This window comes from Pseudophryne corroboree, chromosome 2, assembly GCF_028390025.1.
Source record: "Pseudophryne corroboree isolate aPseCor3 chromosome 2, aPseCor3.hap2, whole genome shotgun sequence".
Taxonomy (NCBI): domain Eukaryota; kingdom Metazoa; phylum Chordata; class Amphibia; order Anura; family Myobatrachidae; genus Pseudophryne; species Pseudophryne corroboree.
The window spans coordinates 524252866-524277531 of record NC_086445.1 but is presented as its reverse complement, the minus strand read 5'-3'; the positions used below and the strand labels follow the sequence as shown (position 1 = coordinate 524277531).

Here is a 24666-nt window from a genome sequence, read left to right as displayed (position 1 = left end):
GCTATTCCCCATGGTCCTTACGGAGTTCCCAGCATCCACTAGGACGTCAGAGAAAAGTATATTATGACCATCATTTGATCTGCATAAGCAACTTTAAAGAAAGGTTATTGCAGAGGATTGAATCATAGGTCATAGTCCAATTGTTGGTATCTTATTTTTATATGCTGCTTCCTGTTAGCAAGCGAGTGGATCTAGTAGGCAGCTTTCAATTGCAGTACCTGGCTGTTCCAGGGTGGTCTCCCATCCGAGTACTGGCCCGGCCCTCCACTTCTTGGCTTCCAAGGTCAGATGAGATTGGGCATCCCCAGTGGGGTATGACCGCAAATTGCTGCACTTAGACCTCTCATCTAAATAGACAGTGGTACCAAACCTTGATATTTATAAAAAAAGTGGAGGGAGTATATACTATTACTCAATTTAAGTAGTAGCTGCTTCCACTTGTAAAGTAATCTTTGCAGTAATCATGGTCCGAAGTACGTTTTCAGTAGAGATGAGCGGGTTCGGTTTTACTCGGTTTTACTCGGTTCTCAAAACGGCATCTAATTGGCTCACGGATGTCACGTGTTTTGGATAGCCAATAAGATTCGGTTTTGAGAACCGAGTAAAACCGAGTAAAACCGAATCCGCTCATCTCTAGTTTTCACACGTGTATTAGTAATCACAGGTGAGAGTGCAGGAAATAGAAAATAAATTCTTGCTTTAGAAGTAACACAGTGCAGTGATTATGGTCTCTAGGATTGTGACCATAAATATACCACAACAAATGCTAAATAATAGTATTTACATATACCTGGAATTTGAGACAATCCTCCAAAGGTAACAATTCCTGTGTCATAGGATTGGTTAAATGTACCTGTGTTTGCATAAATATGAAATAATATGCCATAATATACTGTTAGAGCTGAGGGTTAATACCACAAGCTGAAACTTCATTGCTGATGAGGCCTAGGGTTCAATGCCATGCACAATATAGTCTCTCATTCACTGCTAAGAATAGCTATTCATGTATGAACCACAAAACTCAAAACATAGAATAGTGAGTCACAGTATGATTCATATACCATTAGGGCATAAGATTCATTGCCACATACAGTAATTGTGGCTACAATTTGATATAATATATTATCTAACTTGATGCCCCAAAAAAATGGCAATTCATAAACAGGGTAAGCAATCATAAGCAGCAATTCATATGTCACTCAGTGTGGCTGAAAAAATTCATTTGCCACACACTGTGGTTATACAGGTTGAGTATCCCATATCCAAATATTCCGAAATACTGACTTTTTTGAGTGAGAGTGAAATAGTGAAACCTTTGTTTTTTGATGGCTCAATGTACACAAACTTTGTTTAATACACAGTTATTAAAAATAGTGTATTAAATGACCTTCAAGCTGTGTGTATAAAGTGTATATAAAACATAACTGAATTGTGTGAATGTAGACACACTTTGTTTAATGCACAAAGTTATTAAAAATATTGGCTAAAATTACCTTCAGGCTGTGTGTATAAGAGGTATATGAACCATAAATGCATTCTTTGCTTAGATTTAGGTCCCATCACCATGATATGTCATTATGGTATGCAATTATTCCAAAATACGGAGAAATCCCATATCCAAAATACCTCTGGTCCCCAGCATTTTGGATAAGGGATACTCAACCTGTAGCTGAATTAGATATAAGTTCCTATTCAATGCTCAGTATAATGATACATGTATCAAATGACACAATTCTTATGTAGCAATTCGGATATCAGGCACAAATTCACTGAGACACTGTTACTAAATGAAGCTACAGGTTTTCATTCAATGCTACAAAATAGCAATCCTCTGACAAGAAACCATTCTACGGTCACTCATAATTTCCTCCAATGGATATGCAGAAATACAACCAAAATTCGGACATGAGCAGGAAGAAGTTGAATATAAGAATAATCACTATCACATGTATGTCTCTTGTTTATAAATGACAGTTCCAAGGAAAAATAACCAAGCTGTATGTGACGGTCTCCTAATGAGAGGAACACAATACATATATAAGACGTGAGATGGAAGTGATTATCTATTTTGCATACGATACCATACGTCCTGCTGTCTGCTCAATTCGGCCAGACTGCGCTAGTATTCCCAGCGGGGTGACGCTCGTTGTACATATCAGAGCACACTGTGGTTACCTCTATGCTGGGGAGTTGAGCTCTCTGGCCATGACGTCCGGGCTGTATGAATGCAGGCGTCCGGAGAGGAGCTCCGGAGCCGTGAGCCAGTGACCGCAGGATGGTTCCCGCAGGATGGTTCCCGGCGTTACCGTTTCCAGAATCAACGGCTAACTCCGGTCACGTGTGCGCATTACGTGATCGGTTTGTCCTTTCCCTGACGTACGTTTTCTTATAAGAATAAGATACCAACAAATGGACTATGACCTATGATTCAATCCTCTGCAATAACCTTTCTTTAAAGTTACTTATGCAGATCAAATGATGGTCATAATATACTTTTATGTAATACAGAGATACCACCCAATTGAATCTACCTGGGAATTACATTAATCATAACATCAGGAACACTGCTATTTATTTATCATAGCTAAGGCTATTTATCATGTCTAACATAATTTTATAATTTTGCACGTATTGGTAGAACCTGAACTCCATGTTATTAATCTTACATTAATAAAAATTACGATCTTAATAGTTATTTGTAACAAATTTTGCATGTCTGAAACTGAGTGCTCCCCAACAAGAGTCTACTGTTCTTCTGCTTTTCTTGTATTTATTTTGATTCATAAATTTTAGGTAATCTTTTCAATACTACTGCACAGAGGTAAACAACACAAGGCATTGCATGTAGGTATGGGATTTGTAATTAATTTCAGGACACGGTTCAATAAGCTAACAAATACAAATTTAAAACAAATCAAAATCGCAGACACAAAGTAAAAAGGACACACCAAAACCAAGCCGCAGACATAATTTATTTCACCACAGATAGTAAACAATCCCTGAAATACATTTACTCAATTGCAGCGTTCTGCCAGTCCACTGCCCCAACGCCGTTAAAGTAGGCCATGTACTCCTCCCTGACTTTTTGGCCTTTGCATTGGTGGCTTGTGAGTTATGTCCTGCAGGTGTTTCCACACCAGGCACCTGGCAGAGTCAGGATCGCGTGGCTTGTCTATTGGTGGTGCTGTAGGCCATGCAGGTCTCCGGAATGATGAGCCCCAAAGACTGAGGGGAGATCAGGGTGCTGAACTTCAGGTCCTGCAGCGATCTCCCGGTAGCCACGTAGCGCAGGGTAGCCACCAGCCGGTCCTGCACAGATATGGCCTGCAGCATGTCGTATCCTGTTTCTGAATGAGAGGTGTCGCAGCAGCTCCTGGAACATCTCGTCCATGTGCAGATAATTCCGGTAATCATCTGGATTGTTCTCCTGAATCTGCTTCAGCAATGGCATATGAGAGAGAGATTCCCTCTGCAACAGCCACTGCTTGGTCCAACAGGATCGAGCACGTCTCCTCTCCCTCCTCTGTGCTGTCTCCATATCCCACACCGCCACAGCCTGAGCATATAAAACCCTGACTTGGTAGCTATGATCCATAACGAAAAGCTCTTTGTTTTGGCTTGCCAAACAAAGAAAAGCGCACTAGCAATGTGAAGCGTTCAAGTAGGTAAACCTAAGTAGAACTAGCCACAGAGCATATAATGCACTGAGTTATAATGGCTGATGCTATTTATTACCACAATACTGACACTCCCCCACTGTGTAATATCACCTTATTTTAGTGACACTCCCCACCCTATCAAAATTCCCTATGTGCACAGATAGTGACACTCTCCCACCATGTACAATCAACCTATTACAGCCACCCTGTAAAATCATCCTATATATGACACTCCCCCACTCATCCCCTTATTTAAATGAGATAGTCCAGATCTCCCATAGCCAAAATCTCCCATAGCCAAAATCTCTTGCACACTTAGTCAAAATCTCTGGTAAAGTTAGCCAAAATCTCCTACTGCCAGTTCAAGGGAAATCTCTCAGTCAAAATCTCTCATAGGGTGTGTACAAATGGTGAGATATTTTCTTTCCATTTTGACTATATAGTCAAAATCGCAAGAAAAGTTAGTGCAGATCGCAAGGTGAAAGTCACCTTGAGATCCCGATTCGATCCCGATGCGCGGTCCCGCCAGGTCGGCATCGCAAGAAAAGATAGACTGTGCAGGCAAGTCAATCCTTGCTAGATCGGTGTACTATCTAGTTCATCTCACATGTCAGTGACATCTCACATTAGCAAAAATCTCACATACAGATGTAGCCACCTTTATCTTGACCGATTCTCCGCCTAGACGGACGTTTAGTCACGCAAAGGCGATAACTTAGCTTGCTGAGTTTAATCACAGGCAGGCGCGGTGAGGCGATTCTATATACTCAGCATGCATTACACATCTCCACCACTGGGTGGCTAATGCTCCACTAATCCAGTACTTTCGATCGTATAGCGGCGGATTGATCTACAGCTCTGGCAAATGGTCAGTGACGACTGTAATGTTAATAGATGGTGATCAATGGTCAGACGGTGAGAGTTCTCAATATACATAAATAGTTTATACAGACACAAACGAGCATGTTAAAACACTTGTGTATGCAGACGCATGATTGTGTATGGAGACGCAACTAATTGTGTAAAAGGAAGTATGTACAATGCATAAACACCGTGCTTTTGAAATACATGTACAGTATGAGCGTCCGAGTTCCCATGACATTCACTTTATTATAATTTTTTTCCTTTGTTAAACATTCAATGGAAGGGTGCACACAGGTTTCACATAAATCTTATCTTGTAACCTGATCGGAACTCCCTACCTGTCTACTGCATGAACTGTGCAGGCTCCCAGGGGGGAAGGGGAAAGTGGGATGGGGGTAGGGCGAGGCAGTGAAAAATACTGTGTTCAAAGAAAGGGCCAATGCTGAAGGAGCATCAGAATCCCCTAGCTAAAATACACATGTGCCTTGGACATTTTGTCACTTTGTGATGTGATGGGGTCTGGGGTATCGTTAAGTGCATAGACCTCGCTTATCCCTATCGACCCTGTGTATTTTAGCTAGGTTATTCTGACGCTCCTTCAGCATTGCCCTGTGACCTACAAAATCTGTGCTGTTACTTGCTCCATAGCCGAGGGCCTCCATGGGGCAAGGAGTCACAGGCGGTAGCCATTTCAATTGAGTCTGCCCTGCTACAGAATTGTATGTGTACCGTATGGTGCATAGAACCTTAACAGTACAACTGCTCCTGCAGCTTTGCCCTGGTTTATGTGAATAACTCCCTCCCTGTCTACTGCATGACCTGAGCAGGCTCCCAGGGGGGAAGGGTGATGGGCTAGCGGCAGGCGGTGGAAAATACCGTGCTTTTGAAATGCAAGTACTGTATGAGTCCGAGTCCCCAGTATGTTCTTCTAGTGTACTAATTAGCACAAACAGCTTGTAATGTACAGTGGCAAGTTTAATCTTTCTATGTATAATGGAGAGATAGAAGCTCCTCCCTAAGTTCCTAGATGCCAAATCACCATCCTTAGTATCTCTGTACAGTATGTTCTACTAGTGTACTAATTAGCACAAACAGCTTTTAACTGGATGCCAAATCACCGTACTTAGTATCTCTGTACAGTATGTTCTATTAGGGTACTAATTAGCATGAACAGCTTGTAATGTACAGCAGCAAGTTTAATATTTCTATGTATAATGGAGAGAGATAAAAGCTCCTCAGTAAATTTCTGGATATGTTAAGGATGTAGGGTTGTCCTAATGTGCGCTTATTGTTAGCAGCCCGTCTCTATTTGCAGATAGGGGAATCCCTCCAAAACCCCTGGTTCTAGATTTGTGTGTGTGTTGAGCAATAGATGTGTAGGCGCTAACTCTAGAAAATGAATGTGGGATGGAAACTTCCCTTTAATTATTGTATATCAAGGCGATGTATAGTTCCTCCAAGGTCCTGTCTCAAGCCTATCTTCTACCAGATTCAACTCGAATAGTCCCCGAATTCATATGGAAAGGAAAGGAAAAAAAAACCATATGGTGTAGTACGTACAGGTAACAAGTGATGTATATACTGTGGAAAGTCTCTTCCCAAAGTGACACCTGAACAGTGGTGTGCGGAACAGAGACACTAGCCCAATTACCAGATATATGAATTCAATCAGGCGTGTAACACTATCCCTTTCAATTGATCCAGATGTTAACTCCGCAGAGCCCGAACCCAGTGCTTCTCAGAATTTCAGACCTCTTCCCCAAATAACTCCATACACAGTGGCACACTGATATTATAAATGGCTCAATTACCAGACTCAGATGTACGTTCAGCATGTGTCAACGTCCTTTATGATGTTCATGGACGACAATTTCAACCAACAAACCGGCCCAGATACAGCATCAATTCACATAGATAAAAAATATATGAAAGAAACGCATAGCATAATACGTTTTTTTTTTATTTTTTTAAAAAGGGTTAAAACAACTTCTAAACTGATTCCCAACTGGAATCCGAATATATGGTATGCACAATTACCAGATATAATGTATGTATCAAACAATTAAAAACTGTATCCTCCGCTCCTTATCCCAAGCTCATCGGATGGCATAGGTGACAATAGGATTGAATTAATTACCAGAAACCACGAGTATATAGGTATGTATACTCTGGATGGTGTGGAGAAAGATGTCCTCCCAGTTCGCGTTCCGGATCGCTCTCTGGACCCCTCACCTGTCCTGGTTGTTAGAAACAAACACCGTGCCACCGTAGCCGTCCCTCCACCAACGCGTTTCAACCCGCACTCGGGTCTTTCTCAAGGTGATGAGCATGTCCCCTCCTTGTCCTGTATTTAAATTCCCTTCATCCAATCGGGGGCCTTCCCTGTCCCCGGTAACTATGCTCAGCTGTGAGTCCTCCTGGCTCCCTAGTCCGTTGTCCTGGATACCGGCCTCAAACTTCCGGTCAGCCCGATCCGTTGCCATGGATACCGGCCTCAAACTTCCGGTCACCCAAATCCTCGTAAATGGCTTCTGACTGCTGCTTCCCGTGATCGCGGGTCTTGTCCTGAATGTCCCGCCTTCTGATGCTGTCCCTCCCCCTCTTGTTTCCTGGCGGCGGTGATCCTTAAGTATCCATACATCTTCAAAACTTCTTTCTTCATTCGGCCCGCTCACCATGATCTCCGTCTACGCCGCTTCCGGTTTGGCGTGATCTCCGTCTACGCCACTTCCGGTTTGGTAGTTCCCATGGTGACCGCTCCGTGTATGGTAGGGAGTCTTCCTCCTTTCCTTTCAGTTTCCATGGTGACGACCTTCTCTACTGTTATCAGCTTTGCAGTGTGTTGTTATCAACTTAAATATATTCAAAATATACGGGAAATCATGAATATAGATCCTGTTCCCTTCTTGCTCATTTTGACTTGATTTTACTTTCATCAAAAGCTTGTCCTCGAGGCAAGAAAAAATGGAAATAGTGATTAATGACAGGTATGGTGTTGAGGAAATCTGACAATGAAAACCTATTCTAATATGAAGTGTGTATGATGTATGTGTATTATGATCAAGATATGAGGGTGCTAATTGTATAAAGCTATACAGATGAAATTTTGTAAAGTCATAGAAACCACTTCAGTTCAAAGTCTGAATTGAGTCCATGCGGTTTCAGTGTGTTCAGTTCATAGATGAGTTTCATCTCCGCCTTGGCCAATTGTGTAACTATGCCTTTTTGCCGGATATGTCCCTCAATAAGTTTGATTCCCACAAATTGTTTAATATGGTTAGTAGAACAATTGTGAGTATTTTTAAAATGACTTGACAGAGAATGTGTCTCCAATCCCTTCTTGATATTACGGAGGTGTTCCCCCAGGCGAGTTTTAAATGGCCTGGTGGTCCTGCCTACGTAAAACAAATTACATGAGCATTCTATTGCATATACTATATTACAGCTGTTACATGTAATAAATTCATCTATTCGATGTTGGATCCCGTTAATTCTGATATCCTCTACTTTCCTCTGGTCGCTTTTTATATTTCTGCACCCTAAACACATCCCGCATCGGTGGAACCCTTTGGTGCGGATGCTTCTTTTAATTTGAGGACCCGTGTGCAGGCTTCTCACCAATTTGGAGCCCAAATTTGCTGCTCTTTTATAAATGAAAATAGGCTTCTCCGGTATTACTCCTCCCAATACTGGATCTTTTTTTAAAATGCCCCAATGCTTCCGAAAGGCTTTTTCCACTACTTTATATTGTGCTGTGTAATTTGTAATGAATGCCCATTGGAATTGGGTCTGTTCTTGTTGCTCATTTCCAGTTCGTTCTTCCAGTAGTGTGTTCCTATCGATTATTTTAACTTGATCCAATGCTTTTTCTATGACACTTGGAGCATATCCACTTTTGGTAAATTTCTGTGTTAATGTTTCTGCTTGTTGGTGATAAACAATGTCGTCTGTACAATTGCGTCTGATTCGTTTCAGTTGCCCTCCTGGTATGGAGCTAAGCCAATTGCTATGGTGACAACTGGTGGAGTGGATATATGCTTGTGAGTCCGTTGGCTTCGTGAACGTTTTGGTTTTTATCTCGCCCCTGTCAATATAGATCGTGAGATCTAAAAAGTTTACAGATGATGAACTGGTATCAAAAGTGAATTGTATATTGAGCACATTGGTATTCAAGTATTCGAGGAATTCATCCAGCCGATCCTTGCCACCTCTCCAGATGAAGAGCACATCATCTATATAGCGGACCCAGGTCACCAGGTTCGCCCCAAATGGGTTGTTATTCCATATATGGTCCAGTTCCCACTGGCCCATGAAGATATTGGCATAGCTTGGGGCGAACCTGGTGCCCATCGCTGTGCCCACCTTCTGCAAGAAAAAATCTCCCATAAACATAAAATAATTGTTATTAAGGATGAAGGAGATGCCTTCAATGATAAGTTCTTGTAGTCCCTTCTCGATGTTGCTGGACTCTAAAAAAATTTCAACTGCAGCCACTCCCGCTACGTGGTCTATTATTGTATAAAGGGATTTGACATCTCCTGTAACCAGGATAAGCTCTTCTTCCCATAGAACTTTGGATAGTATCTGAAGTGTATCCCTCGTATCCTTTATATGAGACTTATTCGTGAGTACTAGTGGTTGGAGATGGTGATCTATGTACTCAGAAAGGTTAGCAGAAATGGAATTAATACCTGCCACTATTGGTCTCCCTGGTGGCTGTAGAGGATTTTTGTGTACTTTTGGGAGAACATAAATCACTGGTATTGTGGGTTCCGGGTTCCATAGAAATTTTGCCTCTCCTTCCTTGAGTATCCCTTTCTGCTGGTAATTATGGATCAGACTTTGTAGTTCCCCCATGATCTTCTTTGTAGGGTCATTCCTCAGTTTTTGATACGTGATCCCGTCGTTTAGTTGCCTGAGCACCTCCCCCTCATACCAACTTTTATCCATCAAGACTACACCACCCCCCTTGTCTGCCGGCTTGATTACAAGATCCGTGTTGGATTGAAGCTCTTTGAGGGCTTTTCGTTCTTTATTGGTTAGATTCTGTTTTACCCCTTTACTTTCAATTTTCTTAATATCATCATGCACCATGGTATAAAAGGTGTCAATCTGACTTCCCTTTATGTGGGAGGGATAGAATATAGACTTTGGCTTGAAAGTGCTAACCTCCCTAATGTCCGTATCGACTTGCTCTCCCTCTTTCGATAGGAAGAATTTTCTTATGCATAATTTTCTTATGTACTTGTTGATATCTATAAACAGCGTAAATTTGTTTATAGTGGCAGTCGGCGCATATTTGAGTCCCTTCCCTAGTAGACTAGTCTCTACCCCTGTTAACACGTGCTTACTGATGTTGAAGATTTTGACACTTTCCAGTTGTCCTTTGTTGAGGGACTCTTGTGTTTTGTCCTGCTCTGTTGAGGCGGTATTCCCTTGAGTTCTTTTGTGATGTTTCCTTCTCTCTTTTTGTTTAATCCTTTTAGTCTCAGCTCCTCCCCTTTTCCCTCTCTTGGTTTTGTTCTTTGGTGTCATTATACCCTGTAAGGGGGTCTCCTGTCTCTCAACCCTAAAAAAGGGGACCTTTCCCTATAGTTGACTAGGGGAGCAAATCTATTGTTCAAATTTCTTTCATCATAATTGGTGTAGGGGTCTTCCATTCTAGTCCTTATTATTCTATCGTCCCTCCAGGATGGTCTATCTCTCCAGTGCATGTGTTCTCTTTGGTTGAACCTCCTTGTTTCGATTTCTGCGGGATGCCTACGTTGATGGTATGCTGAGGTTTCCTCCCATCTTCTTCTCTGTTGGTATGGGGGTGTTCTCCTTCTCCCTCTCAAGTTCCTAATGACACTCCGTTCCACATTGGATGACTCCCAGTGTACACTGGTTCTTTTTTTATTTAGTGGAGTGACGTCCCGTTTGATATCCTGTCTCATCGGTGATGAGGTAATCTCCTCATCCTCCGATACGGAGTCATAGGGATCTTTCACCGACTGTTCTTGTTTAGTTGTCTCTTTCTTGTCCCTGATGAATTTTCTAACTTTCCTGTCTATCAGTGATTTTTCATTTTTCTTGATAGTGTAATCAATTCTGTCCTCAAGTTCTTTATATTCACTCATATCTTTATAGGGGATTACGAGGTCTCTGTATATTATAATTTGTTCGTCTAATTTGGCCAATTCCTTTTTTCTTTCTTCCACTATAAGACCCATCAATGAAATCGAGCATTCCTTTATGACCCTATTCCATTCCTCTTTGAAGTGCTCAGATGACGTTTCGAATGATGCTTTTTTGTGGATCTGTAGGCCCCTTGGTATAATTTGGTTAGAAATATATTTCTCAAGGGTAACTGTCTCCCACCATATTTTATTTTCTTTAAGGAGGGTCTTTTCCAATTTTCCCATGATATCCACAAGACTCTCATCTAGGAGTTCAATATGGTTTCCTTCATTGACAAATAATTTCTCTAATATTCTATGTTCCCTAAATTTCTGGATGCCAAATCACCGTACTTAGGAGGTCATTCCGAGTTGTTCGCTCGCAAGGCGATTTTAGCAGAGTTGCTCACGCTAAGCCGCCGCCTACTGGGAGTGAATCTTAGCATCTTAGCATCTTAAAATTGCGAACGAAGTATTCGCAATATTGCGATTACACACCTCGAAGCAGTTTCTGAGTAGCTTCAGACTTACTCGGCATCTGCGATCAGTTCAGTGCTTGTCGTTCCTGGTTTGACGTCACAAACACTCCCAGCGTTCGCCCAGACACTCCTCCGTTTCTCCGGCCACTCCTGCGTTTTTTCCGGAAACGGTAGCGTTTTTTCCCACACGCCCATAAAACGGCCAGTTTCCGCCCAGTAACACCCATTTCCTGTCAATCACATTACGATCGCCAGACCGATGAAAAAGCCGTGAGTAAAATTACTAAGTGCATAGCAAATTTACTTGGCGCAGTCGCAGTGCGGACATTGCGCATGCGCATTAAGCGGAAAATCGCTGCGATGCGAAGATTTTTACCGAGCGAACAACTCGGAATGAGGGCCTTAGTATCTCTGTACAGTATGTTCTACTAGTGTACTAATTAGCACGAGCAGCTTGTAATGTACAGTGGCAGGTTTGATCTTTCTATGTATAATGTAGAGAGATAAAAGCTCCTCCCTAAGTTCCTGGTTGCCAAATCACCATCCTTCGTATCTCTGTATAGTATTTTCTATTAGGGTACTAATTAGCATGAATAGCTAATTAGTACCCTAATAGAACATACTGTACAGAGATACTAAGTACGATGATTTGGCATCCAGGAACTTACTGAGGAGCTTTTATCTCTCTCCATTATACATAGAAAGATTAAACTTGCCACTGTATGTTACAAGCTGTTCGTGCTAATTAGTACCCTAATAGAACATACTGTACAGAGATACTAAGTACGGTGCTTGGCATCCAGTTAAAAGCTGTTCGTGCTAATAAGTACACTAGTAGAACATACTGTACAGAGATACTAAGGACGGTGATTTGGCATCTAGGAACTTAGGGAGGAGCTTTTATCTCTCCATTATACATAGAAAGATTAAACTTGCCAATGTACATAACAAGCTGTTCGTGCTAATTAGTACACTAGTAGAACATAGTGTACAGAGATACCAAGGGCGGCAATTTGGCACCCAGGAATTTAGGGAGGAGCTTTTATCTCTCTCCATTGTAATCTTTCTAAGTATAATGGAGAGAGATAAAAGCTCCTCCCTAAGTTCCTGGATGCCAAATCACTGTCCGTAGTATCTCTGTACAGTTTGTTCTACTAGTGTACTAATTAGCACGAGCAGCTAATTAGTACCCTAATAGAACATACTGTACAGAGATACTAAGTACGGTGATTTGGCATCCAGGAACTTACTGAGGAGCTTTTATCTCTCTCCATTATACATAGAAAGATTAAACTTGCTGCTGTACGTTACAAGCTGTTTGTGCTAATTAGTACCCTAATAGAACATACTGTACAGAGATACTAAGTACGGTGATTTAGCATCCAGTTAAAAGCTGTTCGTGCTAATTAGTACACTAGTAGAACATACTGTACAGAGATACTAAGGATGGTGATTTGGCATCTAGGAACTTAGGGAGGAGCTTTTATCTCTCCATTATACATAAAAAGATTAAACTTGCCACTGTACATTACAAGCTGTTCGTGCTAATTAGTACACTAGAAGGACATACTGGGGACTCGGACTCATACAGTACTTGCATTTCAAAAGCACGGTAATTCCGATGCTTGCCATGAGCCTTGTGGGGAACACAGAAACTTGCGGTTGGTACCCTCCGGTAGCTAATTGTCTCCCCTTCCACACCAACCTAGCGATGAAGGCTCCCACCTCCCACGCTTGAGAGTCCCAGGTTTGAGTCCCAAAGTGCCAACCTTTTTTTTTATATATATATGTTCCCGTGACATTCACTTTATTATTATTTTTTCTTTGTTATACATTCAGTGGAAGGGTGCACACAGGTTTAACATAAATCAGAGTGGGTGGGGGATTTTCCTACATACAGTAGTATACTGTTGCACATGTCTTGTAACCTGATCGGAACTCCCTCCCTGTCTACTGCATGTACTTTGCATGCTCCCAGGGGGGAAAAGGGAAAGTGGGATGGGGGTAGGGCGAGGCAGTGGAAAATACTGTGTTCAAAGAAAAGGCATAATCAAAACCATGGGGAACTTTACGGTGTATCATTATGTGCATAGACCTCGCTTATCCCTATCACCCCTGTGTATTTTAGCTAGGGGATTCTGACGCTCCTTCAGCATTACCCCGTAGCCTGCAAAACCTATGTGATTCCTCGCTCCATAGCGGAGTGCTGCCATAAAGCAGGGGTTCATGTGCCTCGGACATTTTGTCACTTTGTGATGCGATGGGGTCCGGTGTATCGTTATGTGCATAGACCGCGCTTATCCCTTTCGCCCCTGTGTATTTTAGCTAGGGGATTCTGACGCTCCTTCAGCATTGCCCCGTAGCCTGCAAAATCTGTGCTGTTACTTGCTCCATAGCCAAGTGCCTCCATGGAGCTAGGAGTCACAGGCGGTAGCCATTTCAATAGAGTCTGCCCTGCTATAGAATTGTATGGTACTGTACGGTGCATAGAACCTTGACAGTAGAAACTCTCCTGCAGCTTTGCCCTGCTTTATGTAAAACTTGTGTTTCGTCAGTTTGCTATGTAATCGAGCCCGGTGTAACGTAATGTGCATAGACCTCGTTTATCTCTATCTCCCCTGTGTATTTTGGCTAGGGGATTGTGACGCTCCTTCAGCATTGCCCCGTAGCCTGCAAAACTTATGCCATCTCTCACTCCATATCCGAGCGCTGCCTGCCACGTGGTGGGGGTTCAGGGGTGGCAGCCATTTTGCCAGTGTGCTGTGCGATTGAGTCCGGTGTACCGTAATGTGCATAGACCTCGCTTATTCCTATCGCCCCTGTGTATTTTAGCTAGGGGATTGTGACGCTCCTTCTGCATTGCCCCATAGCCTGCAAAATCTGGACTGTTACTTGCTCCGTAGCCTAGGGCCTCCGTGGGGCAAGGAGTCATAGGTGGTAGCCATTTCTATTGAGTCTGCCCTGCTACAGAATTGTATGTGTACTGTACGGTGCATAGAACCTTAACAGTAGAACCGTTCCTGCTGCTTTGCCCTGGTTTATGTGAATAAAAAATAATAAAGTGTCTGGAAAAAACTAACATGCATTCGTACTTTAGAAATCGAACTCGGACTCTGAGTATAGGAAGCGGTAACACTTCACCACTTCGCCGCAGAGAGATAAATAAATCCATTGGTTTTGATTATGCTGTAATGGCTATGGGATTAGGACGCTTACATACTGTACAAAATTCCTAATCTCAAGAGGCAATAGTGAATTTCTTACACGTCTATTTGCGACAGTGTACACTACTGATTTTATGTTGTTTTGTCTGCGGGACTTTGACGCTCACATATTCATTAAGTACTGTAGATGGATCATATACTGTATTCTGTACTATTTGCGTCTGTACCGTATATACTGTATTAAATAATGCAGCATACTGAGTATTTACTGTATTAAATAATGCAGCATAATGAGTATTTACTGTATGCAGCGTAATGAGACGATTAGTAAAGTAGTCCTTATTATATATTTCAGTATTGTATTTTACGGGAGACCACACGCATGCGCAGTGGTGATTGTAAAAAGCGACATCTGGTGGATGATTGCAGGTATTACACGTAAAGGTAATGCCAAACGCTCTGTCTGCCTCCGTACGATTAGGTATGCCTCTCTGTGACAAGGCGCGCCTCCCTACGCCCCAGTACCATAGGCGTGCGCAGCACATTTTATTAGGGGGTGCACCATCGGAGGGGTGTGTCTAGCACTGCCTTATGGGCGTGTCTAGCACCATCTATTGATGGTCAACGCATATAAAATATCCACCCTTGTACCAATCCTAATAAAGCAGATGCATTGTCAGATGTTGTGGTGTGCACCAAACAAACACCCCTGATGGCAGTCACTGCAATTACTCTGCTCCTCCTCAGCCTGGTCTGGCTCCCCCTCTCTTTCCCCTGCAAGCTGCAGCAGCTTACTTACAAGTCAGTCACTCACTAACACTGACAGTCACAGACTAGTACTGCTGCTGCTGGTAAAAACGAGTTACGTGTTAATGCTGCCGCCGACCGCCTGCCAGTATTGAATGTGTCTTCCTAAGAGGAAAGCTGGCTGCATGCTGATCCTCATCAGTGGCTGGCGTTGGCATAGCATAGAAGGAGAGAGGTGGGCATGTGGCGGGTGTGGCAGGAGGGCGTACGAGCATGTTTTTGTACATGGAGTTTGAAAGCCGGTGGCAGTAGCACCCTTGATTAACCCAGGCGTCCGGTCAGTAATGCAATCCTGACAGGGTGCAGCGCAGAGGGGACAGTAATCAGCCTGCTCGGCAATCGCTGCATCAGGTATGTGAGATTGGGGTGCCAGACATTAGGGGGTGCCTGTGCACACCAGGCACCCCCCCTGCGCACACCTATGCCCAGTACGCTGTGTATGCTCGATCGGGACAAACGCCTCAGCCAGTCAAGATAAAGGTGGCTACATCTGTAAGCCAAAATCGTAATCACACATAGTCCATATCTCAAGAAAAGTTAGTCAAAATCTGAGCTATCTGGGCTCCAGGGAGTTCAAGGGAAATCGCAAGTGAAAATCGGGCATAGCAAGAATCTCACCGTGTGTACACACCCATAGTCAAAATCTCTCCGTGTGTATGCACCTTAAGATCATACACCCGTGGAAAAAGACTAGATCCAGAGTATAGAATAAAGAAACTAATCACCTACGCACTAGGGCAAATGGCTATGTGGACGGGGTGCGAGTGCTGCTAGTAAGCAATGTTTCCCACCTTGTGACATAAAATCTACAAGTATACACTGCACTTTAACCCCTCTGTGGGAGGGATAGGGAAATGCTAAGGTACTGTATTCTGGTCATATTAAGTACTGATAGATCAAACTCTGAAATATAACCATATATATCACATGTATATCACATGTATCAGACTGTGACAAATTATGAGGGTGGAAAACCCCCACTATGAAGTTGTGTTATAATGAGTCAATTTTACTTGCAAAATAAATAATAGAAGTAAATGTGCTTGATTCAGCACCAGTAAAATTTGTAATATAATTAGAAAAACCTACATTATAGATGATAAGGTAAATATTCCTTAGTTTTCTGATAGGCGGTACACCCTGAGTCAGTGGGGACAATTGAACAGAAAAGAAGGAGAAGACTCTTTTTTGGGTGCACTCTTGAAGCAAAAATAGTGAAAAAGTATACAGATAAAATTCTCTTTTATTATTGATAATGTATAGATATACAGTACCCTACAAGAAACATATACCAGGAAGTGGTATCAATATAACCACAAATGGTTTACCAAAATGTATTATGATATATAGCAGAGTCAGCGTGAAAAAACGTAAATTCTAATAAACAACAATTAAATAAAATGTGCCAATGAACTGGTCGATATGATTTCACATTAAACTCTGGGCCCAGTCCATCTCCTACTCAACTACACTTTTATTGTAGAATTACACCTGATGTATCCCCTAATTGCTAGATGGCATATTGATGGATTCATTGGATTCCAATGTGAAAAAATAGTAAAGAAGGAAGTAACAGAGGGTGGATCTGCTGTTAGTGTTAGGCACAGAGTCCGATGCAGCTCTGATTTCTACAACACTTGGTATTCCCAGGTAGTCTCCCAACCAGGTTATCAACATTGATATGTTCTCAATATTAGAGGTATATTTCTTCACTTGTGAACAGAACTAATTCCTTTTTTTGAGTTTTGGAATTAACTCAGTAGGTCTGAGAGCCATCCTGGAAGGCAAAAAACTGTGAAAGTCTTGATTGCAAGGAAGAAACATCTGCTACTGCCTAATTTCATAATGGATTGGTTTTTAGTGCACTGTCTCACTTGAAGACTGATGGAAGCTCAAATTTGTTGAAGATATTTTGTTTCTAGATGAGTCAACATTTTCTTTCTTGATACCAAGTACCAACTGTGTGGCTGCTTAAAGATGTATTGACCTAGATCTACCTGTCCTTTTCCTCTACCCAGGCCCTAAGAAATACCTTGTATTAAACCCTATAAAGTGGCTAAGTTGGACCGAATTTGCATCTTAATCACCAGCGTAAAATGTGCCCTGAAAGAAAAGGTGCCTTTTGATTATCATGCAGAGCTGGCGGTGTCACAGGAAACATGCAGCAAGGGTAGCATATGCTCCTGATATACTCCAGAGAAGAACATTAGTATACAGTTTGTGCCTGGTTTATCCAGTTGATGTGGCTTAAACAATTCACCCAAAATATAATCCACTGACAACTGGACAGTATTATTAATAAATAATATTAAAGGTGAAATTACTATTTAAAAGGATGTTAAAAACCAGATTCAAAAACAAAATGAAAGTATTGATTAGGTTTTAAGTGAAAAAAAAAGTAGTTCAATTCTACATGAGCCTCATAGTTAATAAAATGGCCATAGTACAATAGTAAAAATATATTATTGTATAACAATATTTTGCTCGGGTTCTGCCTCAATGACAAGACATTAATATAAGGCATTCAGTACAACTATAAAACTGTTACCAAGGCAGTACGAACCTAATCCTAAAAACCATTTTGTCTGACTATAGTTGGGCTGTGGAATTTATTCCTCAGGGGTCTCTATTGAAATGGAAGAAAAGAAGCCAATTAAATTCAAAATTCTATTCATAAGTCAACATCAACATTATAAACAACATATTAGTCAGCTAGATTAGACCAATCAAATCTGCTAAGAAGGAGAATAATAACACCAGTTTGGCCACTCATTTGATATCATTATAGTGTATAAACAGGCATATACTGTTTCAGCACAAAAGAGGTTAATCCTTGTGCAGTAAAAAGCTCCTCAAATAACACAGCAATCGAATTACAAGCCTCACAATTTAATTGCCTACATTTTTTTCTGCTTCCCCTCACCATCTACTCAGAAAGAAGAAAAGAAATTATGAAACCTGTTTAGCACGAATGAAAGGCACTTGAAAATAAAGAGAGTCTTGCAGTTAATCTGCAGATAGCAGAGTTTTATTTTTCTTCCATCAAGATTTCCTATCAAGACCCGATAGTGTGCAGAAAGCCAATAACGTGGCTTTCGTTTTTATCCACACAACGTTTAACATACTGATCCATTCTTCATGGCCCAAGTTCACAAAATGATGTTAAGTCAAACAGTCCAGGAATGTTGAGGTTCAAGTTCATCCCTAATATAAACTAGCATAATCAGTAGACTTATTAACGTATTTGTATCATGGAAAGGCAATACCGAGTAGACGTTGATTAGGTAAGCAGAAATACAATAATATACAGAAAAGAGACTTTAATAACATGCACAACAAGGAAGATACAGATGTGTCCTTATACACTGTGACTTCAGTCATGCCAACAAACCCTCTCAGTGCGCCATGCTGAGCATCTTCTTCGCTTAACATGGGAATCTTATTTGCACAAATGAAACAACTGGAAGGGACAAAACCTGCTGCACTGTGTCATTTTCATGCAGTGCCCAGCTCCGGTCACTAAGGAGGAGCTGACAGTGCAGGCAGGAACTCCTGGTGCAGACAAACATCTCCAGACCCCCCAGATTAATGTAAAGAGGGGACTTCCCATGAGACCACACCTTCACCCATGAAGGCATGAACATCTCCAGACCCCTAGATTAATGTAAAGAGGGGACTTCCCATGAGACCACACCTTCACCCATGAAGGCATGCCCCCTTTTTGGGTCTATTGGCCAAACCGTGTGTCACCAACCCCAGTGACGCCATTGATACTACCTGATTTGGTAGCTATTCCAATGTCTATTTCAGTCCAGAGATGCTTTCAATTTTCCTGTCTGCAAACTGTTGCAAATCAACAACAAGCATGTAAATAGAAAAAAATAAACCCCAACAGGAGTAAAGGGAGCATCATCAGAACTAGGCATTCATCACTACAGCAAAATGATACGGTGAGATGACAGAACAAAGGTAAATAATCTCTATAGTATATGTATAGGTGGAGCAATAGTCACCGCACACAGATTGCCTGTCACAACAGTGATTAGCTGTGCATGAAGCAGGGATAAATATATTTTCCTTTTTCATCAAGAGCATGTACCATAATTAAACAGAGGAAACAAATAATAGAGTAATACTTTCTAAAAGTAAAATGTATCTCCACATGGTCAATTCCACACTCCAAAAAGGTCATTGACAATCCCAAGACTTTATAGGAAATATAATAGACCAAATCCCCACATACAGCGGGCCCGTTTTTTCTCTGCATGCTGGAACTTGTAGTTCTTCTACAAAAAATAATATTCTTTACTTTTACACAATGGCTATCAGCCTCCTATCCACCACCCACGGATGGGGGGACAGCCTCGAGCTTCACCCCTGGCCCTTGGGTGGCTGGAGGGGGGGACCCCTTGATTTAAGGGGTCCCCACTCCTCCAGGGTACCCTGGCCAGGGGTGACTAGTTGGGGGGGTAATTCCACGGCCGCAGGGACTAGTATAAAAGTGTCCCCTTGCTGTGCATTATCTCTCTGGCTAGTGGAGCCCGGTGCTGGTTTAAAAAATACGGGGGACCCCTATGTCTTTTGTCCCCCATATTTTTTGAACCAGGACCGGATTTCAAGCCCGGTGCTGGTTGATTAAATATGGGGGGACCCCACTCATTTTTTCCCCTGTATTTTTTCAACCAGGACCGGCTCAAAGATCCCGAGGCTGGTTATGCTTAGGACGGGGGACCCCACGCAAATTTTTTAAGGATTTTTAACACTTTACAGACTTCATATAATGTACACAATGAAGCCCTGCACGGATCTCACTGATCCGGCCGGGATTCATTGTGTTAAGTCTGGCAGTGTTTTACTAATCACTCCCGTAAAACACTGCCCGGCAATACGAATCACATCGACATCGGAAAATACGAAAAAGCAAAATACGACAGCATAGTAAATGGTATGTAAAAAAAAAAAAAAAAGTTGCAAACTAACACAACTGATGTCATTCGAGTTTAATCTCCCACCAAAACCCCAAAAATACGAACCTTAGTAAATATACCCTCTGGTTTCCACTAACCATATAACTTTTAGCCACAAGGCATAAGGACCTGCCATAGGAACATGACATTCTCTGAACCAATGGCAGGACACTAGATTCACACCATGAGGATTATCACGCCATATACATTTATCCTCCTACCACGCCATATATAAATTCGAATAGCTGGGAGCAAATCCGGTACCTATCACCATTCCAATTTCCTGCGCATAGTCAATGTCCTATTGCTTTAGCAGGGCACTGTGCAAGGATTAAAAAGGTTATTTTCATATTTAAATAACAATTTAAATATAATTTTCACCTTTCATCAGGGTAGATAAAATGTCACTAGTCTAGACTAAGAGATTTATTTAAATATAACAGAATCTTGACAAAAAAATTACAGGAAACCTACAGATTCTAATAATATAAATGTCAATAGTGAGCACCAATTAATTGGCTTGATGGGATTCCCCTTGTACAGTTCAAAGGTATTAAGATAAATTGTACAGATAATAATGTACTGTAGGCACAGAACAGATTGAAGAAATGAGTACCAACTTCCTTAAGAAAAGATATTCCATAGGAAAGAACTCTTCATTAAAGGAAAAACTGATAGACTAAATACAGAACAGAAGGACCTTTTAAAAAAGAAAACAAATAAAAAATAAACTGGTGCAACGAAATATGAATTCTCTTTTATTACACAGTACTACTCTTATCACAAACAATTGGAACATACTATTAAACAAATATTGGCCAGTTATATTAAAATAAACTGTTTTGTACAATTGTTACCACCTACACACCAATTTTATATATCGTAAGTCCTATTATCTAAATTGTCTTGTATGAAGCGCTTTTTCCACCACAGAAAAAGATACTCTACTTAGAGATGTGTGCGGACCCCTGTGTTTTGGTTTGGTTCTAATTCATCATCGTGTTTTGGTTTTGCCAAAATTATCTTTAAGTGTTTTGGTTCAGATTTGGATTTTGGTCTGGTTTAATTGATAAAAAAAAATCTAAAAATCATAGATAAAAATTATGGAATTTTTGCAATTCAAAATCTGGACTTCAGATTTGAAATCCACATTCTGAACCACAGGATGATCCGAACCAGGACTCGATTCAGATTGTCTCTCCTCAGGGGATGTAGGAGTTGGTTTGATTCGGATCCACCAAATTTGGGTGGATTCAGATTTCTGGCGACCAAACATCTCTAATTATAGTGTTTTTCACTGTAGATGTGGTCTTTTTATACCATGTAAAAACGTACAAAGTAAACCAGTACATAGTTACATAGTTGTTGAGGTTGAAAAAGACAAATGTCTATCGAGTTCAACCTATATTATAATTTTTTTAATGTTAATTAAATGCTGGATCCCTGGACATTTTTTTCTGCTAGGAATTTATCTAATCCATTTTTAAACTTATTGATTGAGTCCACCATTACTACCTTCTCTGGCAGAGAATTCCAAATCCTTACTGCTCTTACTGTGAAGAACCCTTTTCTCCATTGAGTATGGATATTTTTTTCTTCTAACCTCAGAGGGTGTCCTCGTGTCCTATGTAGTGTTTTTTTGGTAAACAAATCGTTTGATAAATCCTTGTATTGTCCCTTAATGTAGTTATAAATATTAGTAATGTCCCCTCTCAGTCGTCTCTTTTTCAGTGTGAACATATCTAACCTTTTAAGCATTTCCTCATAATCCAGTGCCTCTAACCCCTTAACCAGTTTAGTGGCTCACCTCTGAACCCTTTCGAGTTCCAAGAAATCTTTTTTATAGTATGGTGCCCAAAACTGTACACAATATTCCAGGTGCGGCCGCACCAATGATTTATACAGTGGCAGGATTACACTCTCATCCCTTGTCTCCATACCCTGTTTTATGAATGCTAACACCTTATTAGCTTTTGTTGCTGCATTTTGACATTGCGTACTGCTACCAAGTTTTTTATCGATGAGCACTCCCAAATCTTTTTCAACTACCGTTACCCCTACATTTTCCCCATTTAGTTTATAGGCTGCCTGATTATTCTTAGTCCCAAAGTGCATAACATTACATTTGTCTATATTGAACCTCATTCTCCATTTATCTGCCCAGACCTCAAGTCTAGATAACTCATTCTGTAGAGACTCAATATCCTTGTCTGAATTAATTATTCTACATAGTTTAGTATCATCTGCGAAAATTGACACTGTGCTTTCCAGTCCCTCTCCTAGGTCATTAATGAATATGTTAAACAACATTGGCCCGAATACTAAACACTGCGGTATTCCACTGAGTACTGAAGCCCATTCAGAGTACACCCCATTAATCCCCACTCGCTGTTCCCTATTAAACAGCCAAAAACTCACCCAAGTAAAAATAGTGTTTCCTACCCCAAGCTCTCTTAGTTTGAGAATTAGTCTCCTGTGTAGCACTTTGTCAAAGGCCTTAGCGAAGTCCAAAAAGATCACATCCACTGCTTGACCCTGATCAATATTATCGCTCACTTTCTCGTAGAAGCTTATTAAGTTAGTTTGACATGACCTGTCCTTCACAAAGCCATGCTGATTCCTAGTAATAACCTTGGAGGTATCCAAGTACTCTAGTCTGCTAATACCTTCTAGTATTTTCCCCATTATAGATGTCAAACTTACCGGTCTATAGTTCCCGGGGAGCGTTTTAATACCCTTTTTAAATATTGGGACTACCTCTGCTATACGCCAGTCCTTTGGTATGATTTCTGATCTAATTGACTCGCTGAAAACCAAATATAGAGGTTTCGATATCTCTATGTTGAGTTCCATAAGAACCCTGGGGTGGAGTCCATCCAGCCCAGGAGATTTATTTATCTTAATTTTACTTAGTCTCTCCCGGACCACTCCCTCGTTTAACCAAGTACCAAGCAACGGGTCATTATTATAGTTTATGTTATGCTCTACTCTCGTCAACCTGTCCTCTTTCGTGAATAATGATGAAAAGAATTTATTAAATAAATCTGCTTTTACCTTATCATCATTAATCAAGACATCCAACTTTCCCTTTAAAGGTCCAATATTCTCCCTTTTTAACCTTTTACCGTTTATATACTTAAAGAACTTTTTGGGGTTCGTTTTACTCTCCATTGCGATTTGTTTTTCGTTTTCTATTTTAGCTGCTCTGATTGTTTTTTTGCAGAACAATGGAATGGATAATCATTATTTACCTCCCCTTTTTAAAAAAGAATCATAATTGCTCTGTTCTGTGTATAAAAGGGATCTGGGGCATACAACATGGATTGGAAGAATCAGGACTTAAAATCCAAGCTAGCCAATCTGAGTTGGAGAGGATATGCAGATAAAGATATTACACATCTAGTTTAGAATACTACAGATGATCAAATTGTAGCCTCCCTATGTAACATCTGGAGGATGGAATGCAAACAGAAAATATTCCATTGTCACTTCCAGGTGTGTGGAAAGCAGATGCATTCCACCAGTGTAAATTGTATAAGGACCTTCCTACATACAGTAGGTGCAGGAGTGGTGCTTGAGATCAGAAGTGAACAACCATGGTAATTTTTTGAGGTATAAATAGAATGGACTACACAGCAAAGCATCACACACCTTGAAAAATGCTACTGTTGGTAGCAGAAATGCATCAGATGAGTAGAACAATCAGGCTGAAAAAATGAAAGGATCTGACACTCTTTGTATAGCCTGAGTGTGTTTATTCTGGACGCCTCCCCTATGAAAGAACTGTGGTACTGTATGTGAACTGTTTTCTTCCTTTAAAATAGCAATCCTAGATTAACTAATTCTGTGTCTCTGGATGTGCTGCAGCCTAGATTGTCTAATTTGATGTCTCTGGATATGCTGGAACCAAGATTGTGCAATTCTGTGTCTCTGCATGTGTTAATGTAAGACACCGGGTTGGTGGGTATGTCTTATTGGTTGAGATAGGTATCACAGATTTTGGGTGGCTATGTGATGGACCTTTCCTCTGAAATGTTTCTCCCCGTACCTTGTCCTGACGTACAGAGTTCAGAGAGGTAGGATAGTTTAATACGAAATACGAGTGAGTCAGAAATTCCAACAGGATGTCTTTTTATTGAGCCGCAATGAACTGGATTGAAGATGATGATTATTTAATTGGCATTACATTTGAATAAGCACAAAAAAAGAATTGGGCATCAAAGAAGAACAAAGAGAAGACAAATGCTTACAATTCACACCACAAAGGGTCATTCAGTATGCAAAAGACAATCGATTTGAATCACAGAATAATAGCAGATTTTCATTTGAATCATATTTAACTTGTTATAACTGGAATAATAAATATTAGCATATGATAATTGGAATCACAATCTATAATGTGGTCATGAGGAGAGTGATGAAAAACACAATCATCAATAACAAACACTAACTTTTTAGCTTTCCCTAGCCAAGGTACAATGATCTTCACCGGCAATAAGTGTTGCAGCTCTGGTAGAATTCTGTAATGCCTTAATGTGTCAATTGGAGAAATTGGCACACAGATTGGG

The 24666-nt window shown here is 41.0% G+C and overlaps 1 pseudogene; it reads right to left on the bottom strand.

Annotated features, from left to right (window-relative positions):
• Window positions 1-206: 206 nt before the first annotated feature.
• Window positions 207-326, bottom strand: LOC135051983 (5S ribosomal RNA; annotated as a pseudogene).
• Window positions 327-24666: the final 24340 nt, after the last annotated feature.